We start from the raw sequence: 20,209 nt of genomic DNA, 5'->3' as shown, positions 1-20,209 counted from the left end.
AAGCCAGCCGTCTTTCGGATAGTCGGATAACAAATCCGGGTTTCTTTCTGAAAGGCGGAGGAGGAGAGGGCTCGCCGGCTGTGCCGATGCATCCTGGGTAGCTTCCTTGTCCACGACGCTTTCATCTCTATAAAGGGCTTTTTACACGTCTCTGCGGAATCACCCGTGGGAGGGGCCTCGGCCGCTGTCTAAAGCTGGTCATGCCTGATAACCCCCACAAAAAGAAGATCCCTCCATGGCTAGAGGCTGAGGACCTCCATGAGGAGGAGCCAACTATCCCCCCAGACTGTTCATGCACTGCAAGATCGCTCTCATTGTTAGGTAGATTTTACCTGCAGCCACCATAAATTTGCCTTTTTGCAAACTTTAGAGGAAAGACATTACGATCCACATTGGATCCAAAGGGAGCCTGAGATTCAGAGTTGTAAAGTGACTGGCTCAGGGTCACTCCGCTCAGTAGCATGAGCCTGTGAGCCCTGTCCTCTTTCTACCTTGTTTGGAGAGCTTATGCTTCCTTGGCAATAGGAGACAACAATCTTGGGATGCTCCATTCAGAGCTGGAAGGAACATTAAAAGCCACCCAGCCCAGCGCCTTCATTTTCTAGAGGGAAACCAAGGCACAGACAGACAGAGTGGTCCCAATGTCCATATACCTAGTCACTGTGAAGAGAAGGATTGGAACCCAGCTCTTCCTGGCTCAAAAGGTAGAGCTTTCTCTTCAGGATGCCTCCTCTCCAGAGCAAAAAAGGGACCATCATTGAGATGATGCCGAAGCTCGGGGGAATCTTCTGAAGTGCTGACTACATCCATGGGACGAGACTAAGCTCGGAACCACGAGAGCAAATATGAAAGAGCTTCTTCCCTCCAGGAGCCCCAACTCTGTATGAGCAAATCCAGCTCAAAAAGCTGAGTTCAGCCCCAGAAAATGGACCGCGAGTGTTTTTTCTTCCTAAGCTCTAACTGCAAGCTGTTCAGGCTAATTTACTCAAATCGGGATGGGATGGGACGTCCAGCCCCGCCGGGATCTGAGCCCGGAGGTATTAGCATGGTGAGAGGTCTGAACTGCCTCCCTTGTTCCTAGAGAACTTCGGAGCCTAAAGCTGGCGTGGCTGCCCTTCGAGGCTGCCCTTGATGGTCTCCTCCAGGCGCGGTCCACATTTCTTAGTGAACCTTTTTTTGTTATATGTCATTTTTCCCCAATGACTGCTTAGTGTCTCCTTCCGTTCCTCATCTGATGGGGGGGGGGGGGGACAATGTAGTAGCACACACTCTCAAAGGGGCAGTCTTGGAAAGGATGGGTCATTGTGTCGCCTTCTCACGGATCTGAACCAGAAGGCCCTCGGCCGAGTGGCCTTGTCTGCTAGCCCACAGAGCCCACACCTGCAGGGTCCCCTCAGTGGTCCAAGTACTATGTGGGCTGGCGCTTCATTATCCCTGAGAACATTTAGGTTCCAGCCCAAGAAGACCCAAAGGGGACATATAGCTTAGCACAAAGGAAATCAAATGGGGAGATGCCGTTCTTTTGCTCCATTCTGCTGCTAAGGTGTATTTGAAGCAGAGAACCCTAAAAAAGAACATGTTGCCTGAAGGGTGGACGGTTGATCCTTTTGAGAAGTGAGACAGGGTGGGGTCACCTGGAAGACAGAGTCAAATCCACCTCCACTGACTTGCTGTGTGATTGGGCACGTCACCCCCAGTTTCTCTTAGAGGCCATGTCTATGTCTGCGCAGTGGGAGTAATGTTCCCTTTACCTGAGAAGATGATCCTGAATGGTTGTTGTTTCAGCCATCTTGACTTTCTGGAATCCATTTGGGGTTTTCTTGGCAAAGATACTGGAGGAGTTTCCCTTCTGCAGCTCATTTTACAGATAAGGAAACTGAGGCAAAGAGGGTTAAATGGCTTGTCACAGGTCACACTGTCTGAAGCTGGATTTGAACCCAGGTCTTCATGACTCTAGTTCTGGAGCTCTATCTACTATGCCACCTCCCTGCTGAAACAATTGTTAAGCTCTTATTAAAAACTTAATATGTAAGTGTGGAACTCAAACATCCCTGTCTTTGAGGGTCTTCTGTTATAAATGAAGTGTACATATGTACGCATTAAAAAACACACACACAAAACAGATATATTGTAACCTCGGGGAACAGGTATGATAGCCTAGGGCCATGTTGGTGAATCCATGACATGTTTTGCCACATGTGCTGGAGGGGCTGCTCCCCCACCACCTCCACAGGTGCCTGAGGACATTTCTCTCCTCGCCCTTCCCTCTGTCCAGCAGCCCATTGGGAGCGCTTCCTCCCTTCCCTGTCTGGACTAAGGGGGCAGCTCACATGCAGCATGAGGGTTGCTGTTTGGGCACTCGGTCTCTAAAAGGTTCACCATCACTGTCCTAGTAGATAGAGACCAGGACAGGTTTCCTAAAGAAGGTGATTCCTGAGATGAATCTTAAAGGAAATCCAGGAGGCAAGAGTCAGGCATGGCAGTTCATTTGAAGAGGGATGACAAGCAACAAAGAGAATGTATTGAGAGGACTTTGAAAACCGTAGTCTCCACCTTTGCCATTATGGTTTGGAAGGACTAGACTCTGAAAAAAAGAAAGAGTTAGGAGACAAATAGGGAGCATTGTATATCAAGGAGATTCATTCACACATGGAAATCAGGTAAAGATCAGGGGAAAACAGAAAGAGAAATTTTTTATTGCTATTCAGAAAATGCCAAAGTCGTCCTGGACACAGAGAAGAAGTAGATCGTTTTAAGGAACAGATGGCAAGCCTAGAACAGAAGCGTGAGCCAACAATGATTGGGAAATTCAGTTACCAAAAGCCTGCGAGAGCTCCCAGAGTAGGTTAGATTTTCTTCCCTTGACTCATCTCCAGACCTGACTTCCTTCAAGTCCCAACTAAAACCCCACCTTCTGCAAGGAGTCTTTCCCGAGCCTCCTCAAATCCAGCACCTTCCCTCTAAGATTGGCTTCCAGTTCATCCCGTATCTCCCCATTAGACTGCGAGCTCACTGAGACCAAGGACTGTTTGCCTTTGTTTTCCAAAACTAGAGAATTAGATTCTGTGTCTGTTTCCTTTTAATAAAGAGAATCTTGGATATGGAATGAGGACGATGGAAGCATTGTTAGTGGGGACTACGCCATCTTGGAAGGTGTGATAGAGAAAGGAAAGACCAATTAGAATCTGACACTTCCCGTAGATTTGAAGAGAAGACGTCAACGGGCTCGGGGAAAGCATACACACGATCACATAAACTCAGAATCACAAGAAGGCAGTCCTAGAGGAATGGGAAGCTCTCAAGCATGCAATTGTGGAGATACAATAAGCAATTATTTCCTATGATGAGCAAAAGGGGGCTTGTCTAAAAAGACAGTGGAGATGTGCAGGGACCAGTGTAGACTCTGAAGACACTTCCAGATGAGGAAAACAAGGATTAGCAAACGAGAGCATGCAAAGCATCCGCTAACCTTCAAATACTGCAAGAATGTTCCACGTTATAGTATCATTGGAGCAGAAGATGGACGCAGAAGGTCCCCCGACCCTATCAGAACATTATCAGGAGGGCTTGAGATTAGAGGCCACGATGGCGGTCAGTCAAGCAAAGAATTATGGGAAAGGGTCGGTGGCTACAGTGGGAAGAATAGAACATCAAAGAAGACAGAGGAAGGGTGGAAGGAACGGCGATGACTGCCAGAATGAGCAAGGCAGAGCGTCACTCTGTGTGGGGCCTGTTGTTTTCCTTTTGGTCCAGGAGGCTTCTCTTTGGCCTGAAAGCGAGCACAATTGGCTAGCGGGGATCTGAGGGCAATGGCGTCAGAACCTCTGGCTGCCCCGGGGAAGTTCAGGTCACTAGACCAAGATCCGCTACAGCCTTGGCTACCAAAAAGAATCTGCAGCTGTGATTACTGAACCCTTATCAGCGGAAATTGGGAGCGGTACAGAAAGACTGGAGGAGGGCCAGTCATGCCCCAGATGTTCCTGGAAGTCAGTCAGTCAGTCAGACAACAAGCATCTATTTAGTGTTTGCTATATCACTGCCGGGGACCCAAAAAAGGCAACAACAGCAGTCGTGTGGGAGAGATAACGTGCCAGTCCACTGAGTCTATGAAAGATGTGGAACACACATGGAAGTTATTGTAAAGGGGAGATACCAACAAGGGGGCATAAAAGGTCTCCTGAAGAAAATGGTACTTAAGCTGAGTACAGGAGGTAGAACTGAGGCAAGAGAGCTTTTCAGACGTGGCAGAGAGCCCAGGAAAATGCAGGGAGCCGGGAAACGGAGCATCCCGTGCAGGGAGCAAAGAGAAACCGCGTCACTGGATCATGAAGCTCGTGAAAGGACCGGAGGTGTGAGAAGAAAGGGAAGAGCGGCAGGCCGAGTTATTGAGGTCTACAAAAGCCCCCCGAAATGTTTACACTCCGTCCTGGAAGGAAGGGAGAGCCTCTGGCTTCCGCTGAGTCCGGTGGGAAGTGGGGAGGAGGAGGGAGCTTCAGAAAGGGCCATCAGGAAGGTCTCTTTGGCAGCTGAGGGGACAGCACCCTGGAGAGGACAGGGAGCCAGCGCAGAAGTGATCACGATCGTCCAAGGGCGCTCTCATGGTGGCCTGTGCCGTGGTGGGGCCTGTGTGGGGGAAGAGAAGGAGAAAGAAGGAGAAATGCGGTGAAGGTTAGCAGTGACCAAACTTGGCACCAGATTGGAAATGGAGGATGAGACAGAGCTAGGGAGTCTGGGTGCCTAGAAGGGTGACGGCGACCCTGTAGAGAAATGAGGAAGGTGGGGGAGGATGGGGAGAGGGAGAAGGACAGTGCGGGGGGGGGGGGTGTTACTTTGAAAATTTAGGCCTGTGAAAAATGATGTTACTCACAGAATGACTCGGTTTTTATACTGGGGAGGGAGGAGCGTTGGCCGGAAAGAGACTTCAACAAGAACAAGACCTACTAAGCTGTTTCCCCTTGTTCTGAGCAGTTCATTAGAAAGCCAGGCAGTGTGATGTAGTATCTAGAGAGCTGACCGTGAAGCTAGAAGGCCTGGGTTCAAGTCCCACCTCTGACGCCCCCCCAGGAACATCACTCCCCACCTCGGTCCTCCAAGGAAATCTCTAGGAATACCAGCTGCTCTGCATTGGCAAAAGGCATTTCTCCTCCGGGAGCTCTCCATTAGGGAGCCCCTAGGCCTAGCCCCGTCTCCCAGGAGCCTGGTCAATGGGGGAGACTGCAGATGTCCTTCTGAGATGTTGCCATTCGTTGCCTTTGACAGTCTTTCAAGCCACTTTGGGGGACAAAATGCAGAAGTTTGGGGTGGTTTGTGGAGGGGGGCAGGATCTGGAGTAGTCGGCACAGCCAGTCATGGCGCAATATCTCCTTGAAGGCGAGACTCCGGGGGTGCCCTGGGACACGAGTTTGGCGTTTGGGGGCTAAAGACGCGGCAGAAGACCCAAGAGGACAGCCGTCAGCAGCCCACCGAAGACAGGCTAATAGCCCGTTGGAAGATGCGGGCAGAGATCAGAAGAAGAGCAGCGCAGGAAGAGGTGAAGGCGTTCTGCCGGCACCACGTTTCAAGCGTGTCTCATTGGGCAGCAGGAGGCGAGTGCGAGTCATCAGAGGGGAGTCCGGGCTAGGAAGGACAAACTCTGGCCAGCCCCCATGGGACACCTGCTCTCACCCGCTGTGTATTCCGGGCTCGCTCGGCGCCGGAGACCCACCTAGCTTCAAGGGCCTCCGTTCTAGGGGGTGGGCAGAGCCAGATCAGGCTCTTTGGGGAGGGGACAAGACACTAAGCACCAGGGGGACAGCAGCAGCTCGGGAGGTCCTGCAGAGCCGAACCTTGAACGCTGCTGGACGGTCAGACAGAGCGAGCAGAGGCTGCGTCCAGAGACGCGGGAATGGCTGAGCCCCGGCAGCCGGAAGTCAGCCATTGCTCTCCGGAAGCCCAAAAGAACAGCCAGACAAGCCAGCTGGCCTGGCTGGGCCGAGGGCCGGACTCAGGGCTTTAGAAGGGGCAGAAACGGAACCCAGGGGACACGCGCCTTCGGAGAGAGCTTCTGCGGCCATCAGAGTACGATGGCGGCTCCAAGAGCCCTTCCCAGCTGCATGATTGAGCCTCATTCGTACGTGCTCCTCGAATACACGGAATAGTCATCCGCTGCCTCTCACGTGTGTAAAAAGGCACATGCGTGCTGCCTCTCACGTGTGTAAAAAGAAAGGCACACACGTGCTTTCCAAGCTATTCCCTTACCGGTGGTCAAATTCTGTCTCCAGGTGACTGTGAGTTCATGGAATCGAAATACATTTGCTAGCGAAATGCTTGGATCAATGCGCCAGAATAGGCAAAGGAATGGAAAGCTGTTGGGGAGAACAAGCCACCTCTCTGGAGGCTAACCTTTCAGAGGCCGCCATTTGCTTTTTCCGAAGATCGCTGATGGTAATGTAAAAGGCAGGCTGGGAAGGAAGGAGTGGACGAGTGCCTGGACCTCCCCCACCCCGCCCTTTGTGGCGTGTTCATTGGGTGCCAGGCCTGGCGCTAAGGCCACGTGGCCATGGCTGTGCTTTTCTTTTCTTCCCGGATGCCTCAGGGATGCTCAGAAGAGCTCATTTGCGTTTCTGGCCCCCAAGGCTCCCCGTGGGATCGACCTTAAGGATGCTTTGTGTTTCTAGAGCCTGGCATCATGCGGCTCAACGTAATGCCTGGAGATCATTTCCCGAGACCTCGATTCAAAGGAGAATCCTACAGGTGAAAGCTTCCGTCTGCCTTTTGCCAAGCTGCCAAGCGCCCCACTTTACACCCTCCGAGCATTTGCCTCCCCAGACCCCCCCCCCCTCTTCTTTTCTCCGACTCCAGCTGAAAGCAGAGATAAGTGCCTCCCTCCCTGGATTTGTTCTTCCCTTGGCCGGACTACAAAGGACTTGGAGGAATCCATTTAAATTGGCCCGAAGAAATAGCCCGAAGCCTGCTTATGTTCAGATCCCTGAGCCTGACCACCACTATGGAAGCCCAGTGCCGAGACCCGCCCCTCAGCTTAGAGCCATTTCCTTAAGCATGAGGCTGCCCCATGGAAAAGATCGCAGCCAATGAGAGCCGAGCACGGGCTCAGCACAGCTTGTCTGGCCCCGAGATTTGGAAGGAGCCGGGCGGGGCGCCATGGGAAGCGCTCCAACCAGTGGGACGATTCAGGGTCAGAAGAGCAGCCAGACAGACCCCAAACAGGATGAAGCACTCGCCTCGGCCTCCTCAGCAAAGGCATTCCCGGGAGCCCCCGACAGGAGGAGGACTCCGCAGAGGCTCCCGAACTCACAGCGACAGGGAGATGGAGGGAGAGAATTACCAAGAACGGGAACAAAAGCAATCTGAATCGAGGGCCGCCTCACGAGCTGGGGCTCCTTCATTCCTTCTGAGTGAATTATTGAGAGGAAAAGAAACGTCCTGCAGCCCCCCTCCAAGGAAAGGCAGAGGGGAATGCCAGGGACAACTTAGGAAGGCACCAACGCCTTCTGATCCTCTCAACAGCCGTGGGAGGGAGGTGGTATTGTCATCCCCTTTTTACAGTTGGGAAAGCTGAGGTAGAAAAACACAATTAAGTCGTTTTCCTAGGATCACACTCCCAAGTGTCTGTGGCAGGATTTGAACTCAGATATTCCTGACTTCAGATCTAGTGCTCCAACCAGTTTGCTGGAAAAATAATGGTAAAAACTAACATTCATGCAGCCCTTTCAGAAAGTTCAAAGTGTTTTAGATACAATGCCTTCTACAGTAAGGAGACAATGTGATATAGGATGCCAGATTTGGAAGCAGAGGCCTTGGATTCAAATCCTGCCTCTGTCATTATCTTGCTGTGTGGCCTTGCACTGGACAAATACCTAAGCATCAGGTTCACATTCTTAGAAAAGAGGGGTTTGGATTACATCGCCTTTTGTGGGTAATGCACTGTGTCTAGAGTCAGGAGGATCTGAGTTCAAATTTGGATTCTAAAACAAGTGTTGTAACCCTAGACAAGACATTTAATCTCTGCTTCATTTTCATCATCTGCAAAATGGCTACCTACTATCCTCCATTATTACAAAGTCACAAATAAGTGATGTTTATAAAGCAGTTAGTAAAGTGTCTAGAACATAGTAGGTGCTTAATAAATGCTTTTCTCCCCCCTTCCCTTCCCTTCCTTCCTCCTTCCCTCCTTCTCTCCCACCTTCCCTCCCTTCCTTCCTTCCTTCCTTCTTTCTTCCTATACACCTTTTTCCACAAGACTCTCATAAACATTTACAGATATTATCAACTCCTTTTTACAAAGGAAAAAACTGAGACATTGAGAAAAATTAGGTGACAAGGCAACAGATCTATTGTCAGAGACCTTATGTTGAGCTATATTCTTTCTGACTCCAGTGGCCTACCTACTCCACCTCCAAGATGTTCCAGCTATGGAGAAGATGTGCTTCTTGGCTTCAATAAGATCATATATTTCAAGCTGAAATGAACCTTAGCAGCTACTGAGTTCAACCCACCTACTTTATAGATGAAGAAACCGAGGCACAGAGCTCAGGCTACTTGGCTAAGACCATTCAGCAAGTCTACATCTACAACCATCTTTGAATTCTAATTTTTCTGATTCTAAATGTTGTGTTTTATCCACTATACAAAAGTATTTAACTAAGAATAATGAAACACCTTTGAAAAACGAAGACTGTGGTTGGCCCAAAGAGCAATGGAATGTTGCAAAGGAGGATTCAAATGAGTTTTAGCATGTCACTGATGACAACTTGCATGCCAAAGTTGGCATAAAATAGATTGCTCAGAATATGTGATTGGAAAAGGAAAAGAACCGAAATGTGTCAAGTTAGCACCAATTACTAGATAACCGAGTTTCTGTTTTGACATTGAAAGCAGGAAGGAAGAAAGGAAGGAAGGAAGGAAGGAAGGAAGGAAGGAAGGAAGGAAGGAAGGAAGGAAGGAAGGAAGGAAGGAAGGAAGGAAGGGTAGGAGGGAGGGAGGAAGGAAGGAAGAGTGGAAGGAAGGAAAGAATGAAGCAAGGAAGGAAAAGAGGGAGGGAGGGGAGAGAGGGAGGGAAGGAGGAAGGAAGAGAGGGAAGGAAGGGAGGAAGGGAAGGAGGAAGGAAGAAGGAAGGGAGGGAGGGAAGAAGGAAGAGAGAAAGGAAGGGTAGGAGGGAGGGAAGGAGGGAAGTAGGAAGGGAGAGATGGAGGAAGGAAGGGAAGGAGGAAGGAATATTCAAAGAATTGATTATATAGGATTTAATAATAATTATAATAATAATAATAATGTGAGTAAGAAAGGGGTTAATTCAGCCAAGTGAGCAGAGCCAGAGAGACCCACACCTGCTGCTCTTTACCAAAAAACACAAGCTCCAAAAGAGCCCAGTGTGGATCTCGGCCAAATTTATCTCCCAAACCTCCATACATAAAATGAGGATATAACATAAAAGGATGCTGGGAATGTAGCTCAGGTGTGGCAAATTTTCCACCTGCACAGCGGCTAAATCCCTGCCAAGCAGTCTTGAATAAGTCCAGGTTATGTGAAAATGTGTGCCATTCATTTAGACATGGAAAGTTCTATTTATTATTTGGGGAAACCTTTCTAAAATCCCAGACTGGTAACAAAATTAATGGGGCCATCTAAATGATAGGACTCATTGAAAATAATTCAAGATAATTATTTGAATGTGCTTATGATGTGAAAATATAATTTTTTTTAGTTTATTTAATTAGTTATTTTAGGATATTTTTCTATGGTTACAAGATTCATGTTCTTTACCTCTCCTCCTCTGACTCCTCTCCCATAGCCAATGCGCAGTTCCACTGGGTTTTATATATGTCATTGATCAAGGCCTATTTCCATATTATTAGTTTTTGCATTAGGGTGATTGTTTAGAGTCTGCATCCCCAATCATATCCCCACGTGATGAAGCAGTTGTTTTTATTCTGTGTTTCTACTCCCACAGTTCTTCCTCTGGGTGTAGATAGCATTCTTCTCCTAAGTTACCCCTGGATTGTCCTGGGTCATTGCATTACTGCTAGTAGAGAAGTCAGTTACATTCGATTGTGCCACAATGTATCAATCTCTGTGAACTGGAATCCCTCCAGTTCATCATTCCTTTCAGCACAATAATATTTCATCAGCAACAGATACCACAATGTGTTCAGCCATTCCCCAATTAAGGGACACCCCCTCATTTTCCTTTTTTTTTTTGCCACCACAAAGAGTGTGGCTATAAATATTTTTGTACAAGTCTTTTTCCTTATTATTTCTTTGGGGTACAAACCCAGCAGTGCTATGGCTGGATCAAAGGGCAGACAGTCTTTTAGCACCCTTTGGGCATAGTTCCAAATTGCCCTCCAGAATGGTTGAATCAATTCACAACTCCACCAGCAATGCATTAATGTTCTGACTTTGCCACATCCCCTCCAGCATTCATTACTTTCCATAGCTGTCATGTTAGCCAATCTGCTAGGTGTAAGGTGATACCTCAGAGTTGTTTTGATTTGCATTTCTCTGATTATCAGAGATTTAGAGCACTTTTTCATGTGCTTATTAATAGTTTTGATTTCTTTAGCTGAAAACTGCCTATTCATGTCCCTTGCCCATTTATCAATTAGAGAATGGCTTGACATTTTGTACAATTGATTTAACTCCTTATAAATTTGAGCAATTAGACCTTTGTCAGAGGTTTTTGTTATAAAGATTTTTCCCCCAATTTGTTGCTTCCCTTCTAATTTTGGTTGTATTGGATTTCTTTGTACAAAACTTAAATTTAATATAGTGAAAATTATTCATTTTATATTTTGTAATACTCTCTATCTCTTTCTTGGCCTTAAAATCTTTCCTTTCTCATAGATGTGACAAGTAAACTGTTCTTTGTTCACCTAATTTACTTAGTTTTCTTCTTTATGTTCAAGTCATTCACCCATTCTGAGTTTATCTTGGTGTAGGGTGTGAGATATTGATCTAAACCTAATCTCTCCCATACTATTTTCCAGTTTTCCCAGCAGTTTTTGTCAAATAGTGGATTTTTGTCCCCAAAACTTGGATCTTTGGTTTTATCATACACTACCTTGCTGAGATCATTTGCTCTAAGTCTATTCCACTGAAACTCCCTTCTTTTTCTTAGCCAGTACCATATTGTTTTGATGATCACTATTTTGTAGTATGGTTTAAGATCTGGTACTGGTAGGCCACCTTCAAATTTTTTTCATTATTTCCCTGGATATTCTTGATTTTTTGTTCTTCCAAATGAACTTTGTTATGATTTTTTCTAAGTCAATGAAGAAATTTCTTGGTAGTTCAATGGGTATGGCACTGAACAAGTAAATTAATTTGGGTAGGATTGCCATCTTTATTATGTTAGCTCATCCTACCAATGAGCAATTAATGTTTTTCCAATTATTTAGATCTAGTTGTAATTGTGAAAGTGTTTTGTAGTTGTGTTCATATAGTTCCTGTGTTTGTCTCGGCAGATAGATTCCTAAGAATTTTATATTGTCTCGGGTGATTTTAAATGGAATTTCTCTTTCTAACTCTTGCTGCTGAGATGTGTTAGAAATATAAAGAAATACTGACAATTTATATGGGTTTATTTTGTATCCTGCAACTTTGCTAAAGTTGTTGATTAATTCTACTAGATTTTTGGTTGATTCTCTAGGATTCCTTATGTAAACAATCATATCATCCACAAAGAGTGATAGCTTGGTCTCCTCCTTGCCTATTTTAATACCTTCAATTTCTTTTTCTTCTCTAATCCCTACAGCTAGTGTTTCTAGTACAATATTAAATAATAGAGGTGATAATGGGCATCCTTGTTTCACTCCTGACCTTATTGGGAATGCATCTAGTTTATCCCCATTGCAGATGATGTTTGCTGATGGTTTTAGATATATACTGTTTATTATTTTTAGGAAAGGCCCTTCTATTCCTATGTTTTCTAGTGTTTTCAATAGGAATGAGTGTTGTGTGAAAATGCAATTTCTTGAGCAACCCTGGACAAAATGTATTCTTGGACATTGACCAGTGAAGTTTCTTGGTCCCTTTTCTTTTCCCCCAGCCAGTCAAGCTTTACTGTAAGTATAACCTACATGGGGAATGTTTGCATTCCCTTCTCTTCCCACCTGGCATTTACCTATTCTTCCTTCGAATGCAGATAGCAGGTGAAATATACTTTGCTTTATACCTAGCATCTCAAAAGCCAGAAACATGAAAAAAGGAAGTGGTGGCATTCAGGAGAGAAAATGAGTGGGGAGTTTAGATGGACTCTGAGATTGCATCAAAAACCTAGAAAACAAAAACTCCCATACAGACACTAGATCACCTTCAGGAAGCCTTGTGGACAAGCCAAAGAAATGTCCAGGTATGGTCAAAGGAAGAAAAACAAAAACCATCTGCCATACAGTGGCTAGTTGACTTGGAGTAAGGAAGACCACATTTCAAACTCTACCTTAGATATGTAATAGCTGGATGACTCTGGGCAAATCACATGATCTCTTTCCCCTTCAAAGAATGGTTTGGACTCCATGACCCCTTAAGGACTTTCTAGCTCTAAATTCATGGCCCTATGGCATCACTGAATCTCTCTGAGCCTCAATTTCCTTATATGTAAAATAAAGGTCCTAGCCTCAGTGATGTCCTCTAAGGTACCTTCTATCTCTTAGCCTGTGATCCTATAATGCCACGATGATAGAGCCCCAAAACAACACAGAAATGAGGCTTGGACAAGGAATGTGTCTTTCTGAGCTCTCTCCTTTTGGAGGATTTGGAAGAGCAGAGCCTGGAGAGGCCATGGCCATCTGCTCTATGCCCAGTCTGTCTCTGCCTGAGGCCTGGCTGGATTTCAGCATGTGCAATTCTGCTAGAGTTGTCTGGAATGCTGTGGGCCAGGTTCTGTTCTGCTTGTTCTAAAGAAGGCCAGATGTTCTTAACTGTCTGTGTCTCGGGACTTTTGGGCCATTTGTTGAAGCCTGTGACTCTCTTCTCAGAATAGTGTTTTTAAATGCACACAAGGCAACAAGTTATGCTGAAATCATTATCCAAATATACAAAGTTCACATACCCCAGGTTGGGCACCCCTGTCCTAAAGAGTCTAAGGAGGTCAGGAGAGACCTCGCCCAAATTTCATGCCACTTCAGTAAGGACCCTGGTGCCTATGTTGCCCAAGGAGAGACCTAATTACTTGATTCCTTCATGTAAGGGGATTGGAAAGATAATAAAGGGAGCCTCCACCACAATAACTAGAGTCTTTGGTGGGAACTTTTAATTGTTCATATCTTCCTCTCTCTAGAATGTATGGGTAGTTCCATTGACTTCTCAAGAGGTCAAAAAGTAAGTTCATTAACTTTCCATGCCTAGGGTTTCTGGTTGGCGAATGAGGTTAGACTCTTTTTTAAGAGTGGACTTCTTCACACTGGCCCATAAAGAGTCAAAAGAACACTCTGCTTAGTTTGTTGTTAATCCTTTCCCTTTGTGGATTTTTATTTTTCAAGGGTACTCTGCCCTTAGTATACAGTAAACACCTAATGTTTGCTGATTAAAGGACTATATTTCTTCTAGAGTACAGAGTAAATGGAAGAGCAAATGGGGACAGAAGTATGGGATCTGAATGTGCTTTTCTATGACTTTCTTACTCAAAGACCCAAGAAAAATGTCCTCAGAGAGGGCTATTCCAGCCTAAGAAATGGCATGTTACATGTGTGATAGTGATCAAGGCTACTGGAAAAGCCGAAGGAAATATATACTTTCCCACATGAGCCAAAGGGAGAGATGGCAGAAAATGCTAATGATCTCCCCCATCCCCATGCTAGTTTAGGGTTAGAATTGGTTCATATCCTTATGAGAACTTCCCTCAGTTAACTGTTAAGTCATCCAGTGGCATCCCACTTCAGTGTCCAGGAGGGGTGTGGACTTCTTCTATTTAATGGTCATGACACTAGAGAATTGACTCTGACAGGTGATTTCAGATTATAAAGAGCATATCCATTGCTTTCATGATTATATGCCTGTGATTCGAGCCTTATTAAACGGGAGGGAGAGGTTTATTCTATAGGATGAGGAATTGTTTTAGCTAAATCACCTCTTGAAGACCTTTTCCTAAAGTAGGTGTCTTCATTCTGACAAATTTGCACATCCTTGACATATTGAAGAAGTAATCATCCAAGGAGCTGCAGTATGTGAAGACTAGAAAGCGGTGACAGGAGGGACACAGAGAGAATGCATGAAGGAGCTCTCCATGGTTGAGTGTAGACATCTACCGAAAGGTGCAGCTAAGCCAAGAGGGAGAAGATGGGATGGGAAGCGGGTAGTAATGGATGAGAAGAAGGAACAAAAGGATTGAAGTACAATCAATCCAATTCAGTAGCATGTGCCAAGCATCTACTACAGTGGCAGGCATTATAACAGCTGCTTGGGAAGCAAAGACAAATCGAAATGTGTCCTCGTTTTAACAAACTTGGGTTCTACTGGTTAGGAGTCAACAGGGAACTCTGTCAGTGTAGAAAGGACCTGGGATTTCCTGTGTGCACGGTTCTGATACTGAAAGTCCTGCTGCCAAGTAAACATTATAATCGGTCCATGATTTCAGATTGAGAAGAAGTTGTCAGATTAAATGGCAGAAAGGCGATGTGTTCAATATGAAGAATGGGGCACACATTCTTTAACATGGCCAATACAGGGATTTTTAAAATATACATTTGTTACAGGGGTTTTCCCTGTTCTTATTCAGTGAGAATAGAGAGTAAGAGGGAGAGAAAATAAATGCTTCTTAACTGAAAAAGAATTAAAGGCTACATGACTCACCAGAAGTCAGATAACAATCAAAGATGGAACTAGCAGTTTCTTGAAGACAAGGTCTACTTTACCAGAGTTTGTGTCCCCTGGGCCTAGGGCAATGACTGCCACACAGTAGGCCCTTAATAAATGTGCATCCTCCTTATCAACATCATGACTGCCCAGTGATTCCAGAGAACTGCTCCTCAAGAATGATACCTCCCTCCTAAGAGAGCAGTGATAGATTCAATCTGCTGTAGGAGATGGGCATTTTGCAACAGACTCAATATCGAGATTTATTTGGCTAGACTTTGCCTATTTTTATAAGGATTTTTTTCTTTTCTATTTTTCCCAGTGAGAGGGGGGCATAGGAGGAAAGAAGAAGTGTTCATTTAATATTTAATAACTTTCATTAAAAATGTGCTTGTTGACAGATTAATTGGCATTTTGACCCAAGTCTTTCAGAGTTTAAGTACAACAATCCATTCCCCAACTCTGCCTTTAGGAACATATTAGCATTTTCCAAAGCACTGAGATATTTAAAAGTAATATAATATGCGGGTAAGTGGACATCATTGGTCAGAATGCACTAAACCTTCTCCATCTGTCCTACACTTGTCTAAGATACTTGGATGCAAACTAACTGCTTTGACAGAGGCAAATATTGTACTTCTTTATCAGAATTTGAATGGCCTCAGGGCAAGGGTTCTATTACTATATCCTGGGCTCTCTCAAGGCTTCCATGAGCATCATCTTAGCTTCTCTTCCCCACTTTTTGGTATCCAACAAGGAACTTCCTCTGTGACCCCCTTAGAGCAGAATAGAGGGTCACTGGCCTTAGATGTTCCAAGACCCTCCCCAAAGGCACTTGAAAGGCTTATCCCAGTAGAAATAGCAGTCTTGGCAAGGAAGGAGAATGCATGTTTCAGGCTGCTGCATCAGCCTTAGCAAATACGCGGCAGGAGGTGGGAAATCTGGTAAGCCAGCCCTCCATGTCTGGGGGAGCTTGCTGGCATTTCCCTGACAGCCTCAAGCTTCTCCACAGCCAGGATGCATGCACTCATTAGATTCTTGATAAAAAGCATCCTGAAGAAAAATGGCAGCCAATGGGGCCACTGTGTTGGCAGGAAATTACAGCTGCTCCAAGCAAGGAGAGCCAAGAGAGCTGTTGAGATGAGGGGTGTGATCCAGAGTGTGATCACTGGCTTACTTGAGCCCATCTGGAGGCAGCATGAGGGACCCACATAGGAGGCCCATGAAGCTGGCAGCCTGGCTATATGGGAGGGAAAGAGGCCAAGACAGGTAGGAGGAGCTGATATGGGAGGGGGGGGCAGGATGGAGGGACTACAAGTACTGGGACTCTCAATGATTTTTTCTTACTCCTCCCCAGGTGGCTTTCACCTGGGTAGGGAGCAGAATAATAGCATGAGGGGGATGTCTGACTCTGGAAAAATCATCCCAATTAGCCATCAGCAAACCTGTAAGAGGCAAAGTGCCCTGAGGGCCAGCTTTAGTGTCAGGAGGACTGGAAAGGAACTCTGCCTCCAAAGCATACTATGTGAGTGTCCCCATGGCCCTTCTCAGCCTCTGTTTCCCTGGGGAAATTTCTTTGCAATGAGGTAATGCAGAGGCAGCTAGGTGGCTAGTACTATCACTCAATGGACCTCATCCATGGTGCTCCCCATTGTCAGTCAGTCAATAGAAATGTATTAGCCTGTAGAAAAGGGATTTATAGGGAAGATAAAGCAAGAGGAGTCAATACAACAGTTCTTCTGATGGGGGGGGGGCACATTGTCCCTTGGTAGAGCCAAAGTTCCCATGAAAGATGAGAGGGCTGGAGTGAAAGACAGTCAGTCCATAAACATTAAGCACCTGCAGTGTGGACCAGTCAGGAGGTAGTATCAGGGGACTAACGAATATGGACCTGGGAATAGGGCAAATAGAGAATGGCAAGGTGGGAAGGGATGGAGTATGAAGGGCTCTGAACACCCCCGGGGCATTTCGTATTTGATCATATAGACAATACGGCCCATTGAGTCTATCAGTTAGGAGGGCCCTGGGTGAGAGGTTAGACCCAGGCTTTCCGGGTCTGTCCAAGTCACTTTAGTGGCTGAGTGGGGAATGGACTGGGATGCTGAGAGATTCGGCCAGGACAGCTCCCTGCTTCCAGCAGCTCTTGTTGTCCTCCAGACGTGAGCTGATGAGGACCTGCTCCAGGATGGGGGCAGAGTCAAGGGAGATGAGGGGACGGAGTGGAGAACTGTCCCAGACAGTCCTTGAGAATATAGTGGGGCGTGAGGAGGTAAAAGTGGCAGCTGGGCTGCAGTGAGAGACGAGACCTGAAGGGCAGGATTTAGCGAGGAAGACGATGGATCCCATTTCAGACGTGCTGGTTTTCAGATGTCCGTTACATAGCCCGATCCTGGTGTCTGCCAGACATTTAAGGGAGTGAGATTGGAGGTGACCAAAGCAGTCAGACGTACGTGGAGAAATGCATGGAGCCGGTCGCATTGCCCAGGACTCCCGGCCTTGGAATCCTCTCTCCTTTGCGGCCTCTTCCTCTAGGTCTCCTGAGGGCTCCAAAAGACAGTCTCTGCCTCATGGAGTGAAGATAATGCTCAAGAGGAAGTTGAAAGGAGAGGGGAGGGAACCCAGGACTTCCTGGCTCCTGACACTGATAAAGGAGTAGAGAGCCTCGCTGAGCCGCTGGTGACAAAGACAGAGATGGCTGGACATTCCGAGTCCCCATAACGTGAGACTTTGGGGAGAGTTTGCTTGGCCCTCCAGCCCTCCAGGAAGGGCAGACACAGCCATAGAGAGCCAGGAAGTCTGAGGACAGACAGCCTTTATGATGACAAGCCTCCTGGTGTTGAGCTTCCCAAAGGGGGTGCCGGGAGTTGGCACCAATCAGAGCTGCTTTGGCATTGAATATATTGAAGAAGAATACCTCTGTGCATTTACACATGTACACACATACACTACGTTTAATAGCACATTGCACATCTATACATATTCTATATCTGCATATCTCTATCTGAATCTAAAATCTAAGCATCATCACAATAATTGCGAGCATCCATGTAGCACGTTAAGAGTTTGCCACCAGGCGGGACTCACACTTGCTTCTGACTCCACTGCTCCGAAGACCTCAGTCCTTCCAGCATTTCCAAGTCAGAGCCCTTAAGGAGACGTGGCCCCAAAGAGGGGAAGATGAAGAGTTCAGGAAACAGCCCTCGGCTCGTATGGGGCCGAGATGCAGCAGTGAGAGCAGACTCCGATGATCCCTTTATCTGGAGAAATTCTCTTTCTTTATATTTATAGAGAACAGCAAATCGATTCGGGGCTTGACTTCAGGCTAATTTCATCCTTCAAAAGATGGGGGAAGTGAAGATAGAAACTAATATTCTGGACTTGATTCTCACTAGAAAAGAGGGACAACCTAAAAAGCAAATGAAGCAAAGCAACAAGAACCCACGAGGTTGTTACCATTAAAAGCTATGCAAGAATCTGCTTTTGGAAGAAGGATACCAGTTGGGTGGTTGTATCAGCTTCGTTGGTTCAGCCAGCATCATTAGCGAGAAAGTGATGGAGGTCTCCATGGCGGTCTCTCATGACCAGGGACCACCTGGGCTGCCTCAGGCAGCCTTATAAGGAGATTTTTACAGGCTCACTCCATTACTCAGACCCTCCCTTGACCATCCCAAGACGTCTCTCATTGGCGATAGCTAATTAAGAGGTAGATGGGCCTCCATCCCTCCCCATGCTTCATCATAGGAAACCCACAGGAAGAGATCCCTTGTTCCTTTCAATTATTAACCGAATTCGGTGAGAAAGGCAGACATTCCTTGGGATTCCAAAGGACAAAGAAAAGGCAAAAAGCAGCAGACTGGATGGTATCTGTGACCCAGATCTCAGACACAGGCATGCACATTCGGGAATTCATACAGTATAGGAACAAGAAATTCCCACAATCCCCACTCTGCTTTTTGGGGAAACTGGGTCTCAGTTTCCCCACTCTGCTTTTTGGGGAAACTGGGTCTCAGTTTCCCCACTGAAGCACACCAAATATGATGACTATACCTTACATGGAGGCCCTAGTTATGAGGCCTGGGTTTCTCAACATGATGTTAAAAGTGGTTGGAAGATACATTGGCAGGGAGCTAGTAGGGGTCATTTCCCTTCTGGCACAAGGATATTACAAGCAAAATTCATCAGTGCATGAGAGAGACAGGAAAGGGATAGATGACCCATCCCCACTGTCCAGTCTCTGATGTCCAAAGGCTCACAGTCCCATGATGCAGCAATTTGATTTCTGGTATCTTCTGCCATTGCTGGCACCTCCTTAGGTTCTCTGGAGTCATGCTGGTCCTCCAAAGTGCTCCTCTGGTCTCTGGTAACCTCTTTCCCTAAAATTGCCTGAAAAATAAATCTTAATACAATTTAACACAGTTAATAAATGCTTGTATTGCCGATAGTTAGGCCAGATGGCAAGAGCTAACTGAAACTTGGGATTCTGACTTTATTAACACAGAGGATAGCTAATTCGGCCTCCTGACTCTAAAGAACTTACGTCTCGTGCTTTTTGCTATTTTTTAACTCTTTGAACCAAATTCCTGTTTTTAAAAACTGCCAATAACAAACTGAAAGGAACGAAGTTGATATAAACCCATTTTCCCAAGTTGCCGTTAGAACATGCCGAGTACCTTAAAACAATTAGGAAAAAATGGACACACAAAGTCATCTGATCGTTTATATTTTCTTCAAAAGCTTTCGTTTCAAGTATTTTCTCATTTCCATTCTTTGCCCTTTTTTATTTGAATCTCGTCCAGTTTTAAGTCTCAGCCCTCCCTCCGGAGGATGAGAATCTGCAAAGAATCTGCAAGACCTCCAAGAAAACATAATTGCAAACATGCAGCTTCTATCCTCAGCTAGATGGCAGCATGTACGGATTCTCCAAAAGAGATCTCGCCCTTCTAGTAGGACAGCAGACTTAGGGTGCGCTCCATAAAGAGCTAAGCAAATCGTGTGACACTGTGTTATCTATCCATCGCCAACCACAGCCAGCTTCTAAATGTGCTCCAATAAGCTAGACACTACATGGCCACAGAGTGATGCTCTCGGCTCTTCTCCATACCTTTGTGCAGTCTGCTTGTGTTACAGAAGACGGCCCGTACGCGGGGTTAGCATCATGACGAATCAGTTAAGGAGTTACTTAGAGATTACAAAAGCCAGAGCAGAAGCCACTTTCCTCTAAGATAAGTAATTGCCCCCCCAAGTCTTCTGAGCCCCAGCCCCAAAAGCTGCTAGTGGAGCCTGAGGAAACAGTGGGATTGTGTCCTGGTTTAGGTGTTCCTGCACCCTTGCCCAGTTCGATCACTCTGAGATATTGGAAGGGTTTTCAATAATTAACGACAGATCACAAGTCCAAATACTTCTGGTTGGAATCATAATTTCC

General features: G+C 46.2%; 1 protein-coding gene across 4 annotated transcripts in view; it reads left to right on the top strand.

The window, feature by feature from the left end:
• Positions 1-20,209, top strand: part of TNNI3K (TNNI3 interacting kinase) — a 248,625-nt gene that overhangs the window by 87,311 nt on the left and 141,105 nt on the right.

This window comes from Monodelphis domestica, chromosome 2 (genome assembly GCF_027887165.1).
Source record: "Monodelphis domestica isolate mMonDom1 chromosome 2, mMonDom1.pri, whole genome shotgun sequence".
In the NCBI taxonomy this organism is placed as follows: Eukaryota; Metazoa; Chordata; class Mammalia; order Didelphimorphia; family Didelphidae; genus Monodelphis; species Monodelphis domestica.
The sequence above is the reverse complement of the archived record's forward strand: the minus strand, read 5'-3'. Positions and strand labels throughout refer to the sequence as shown.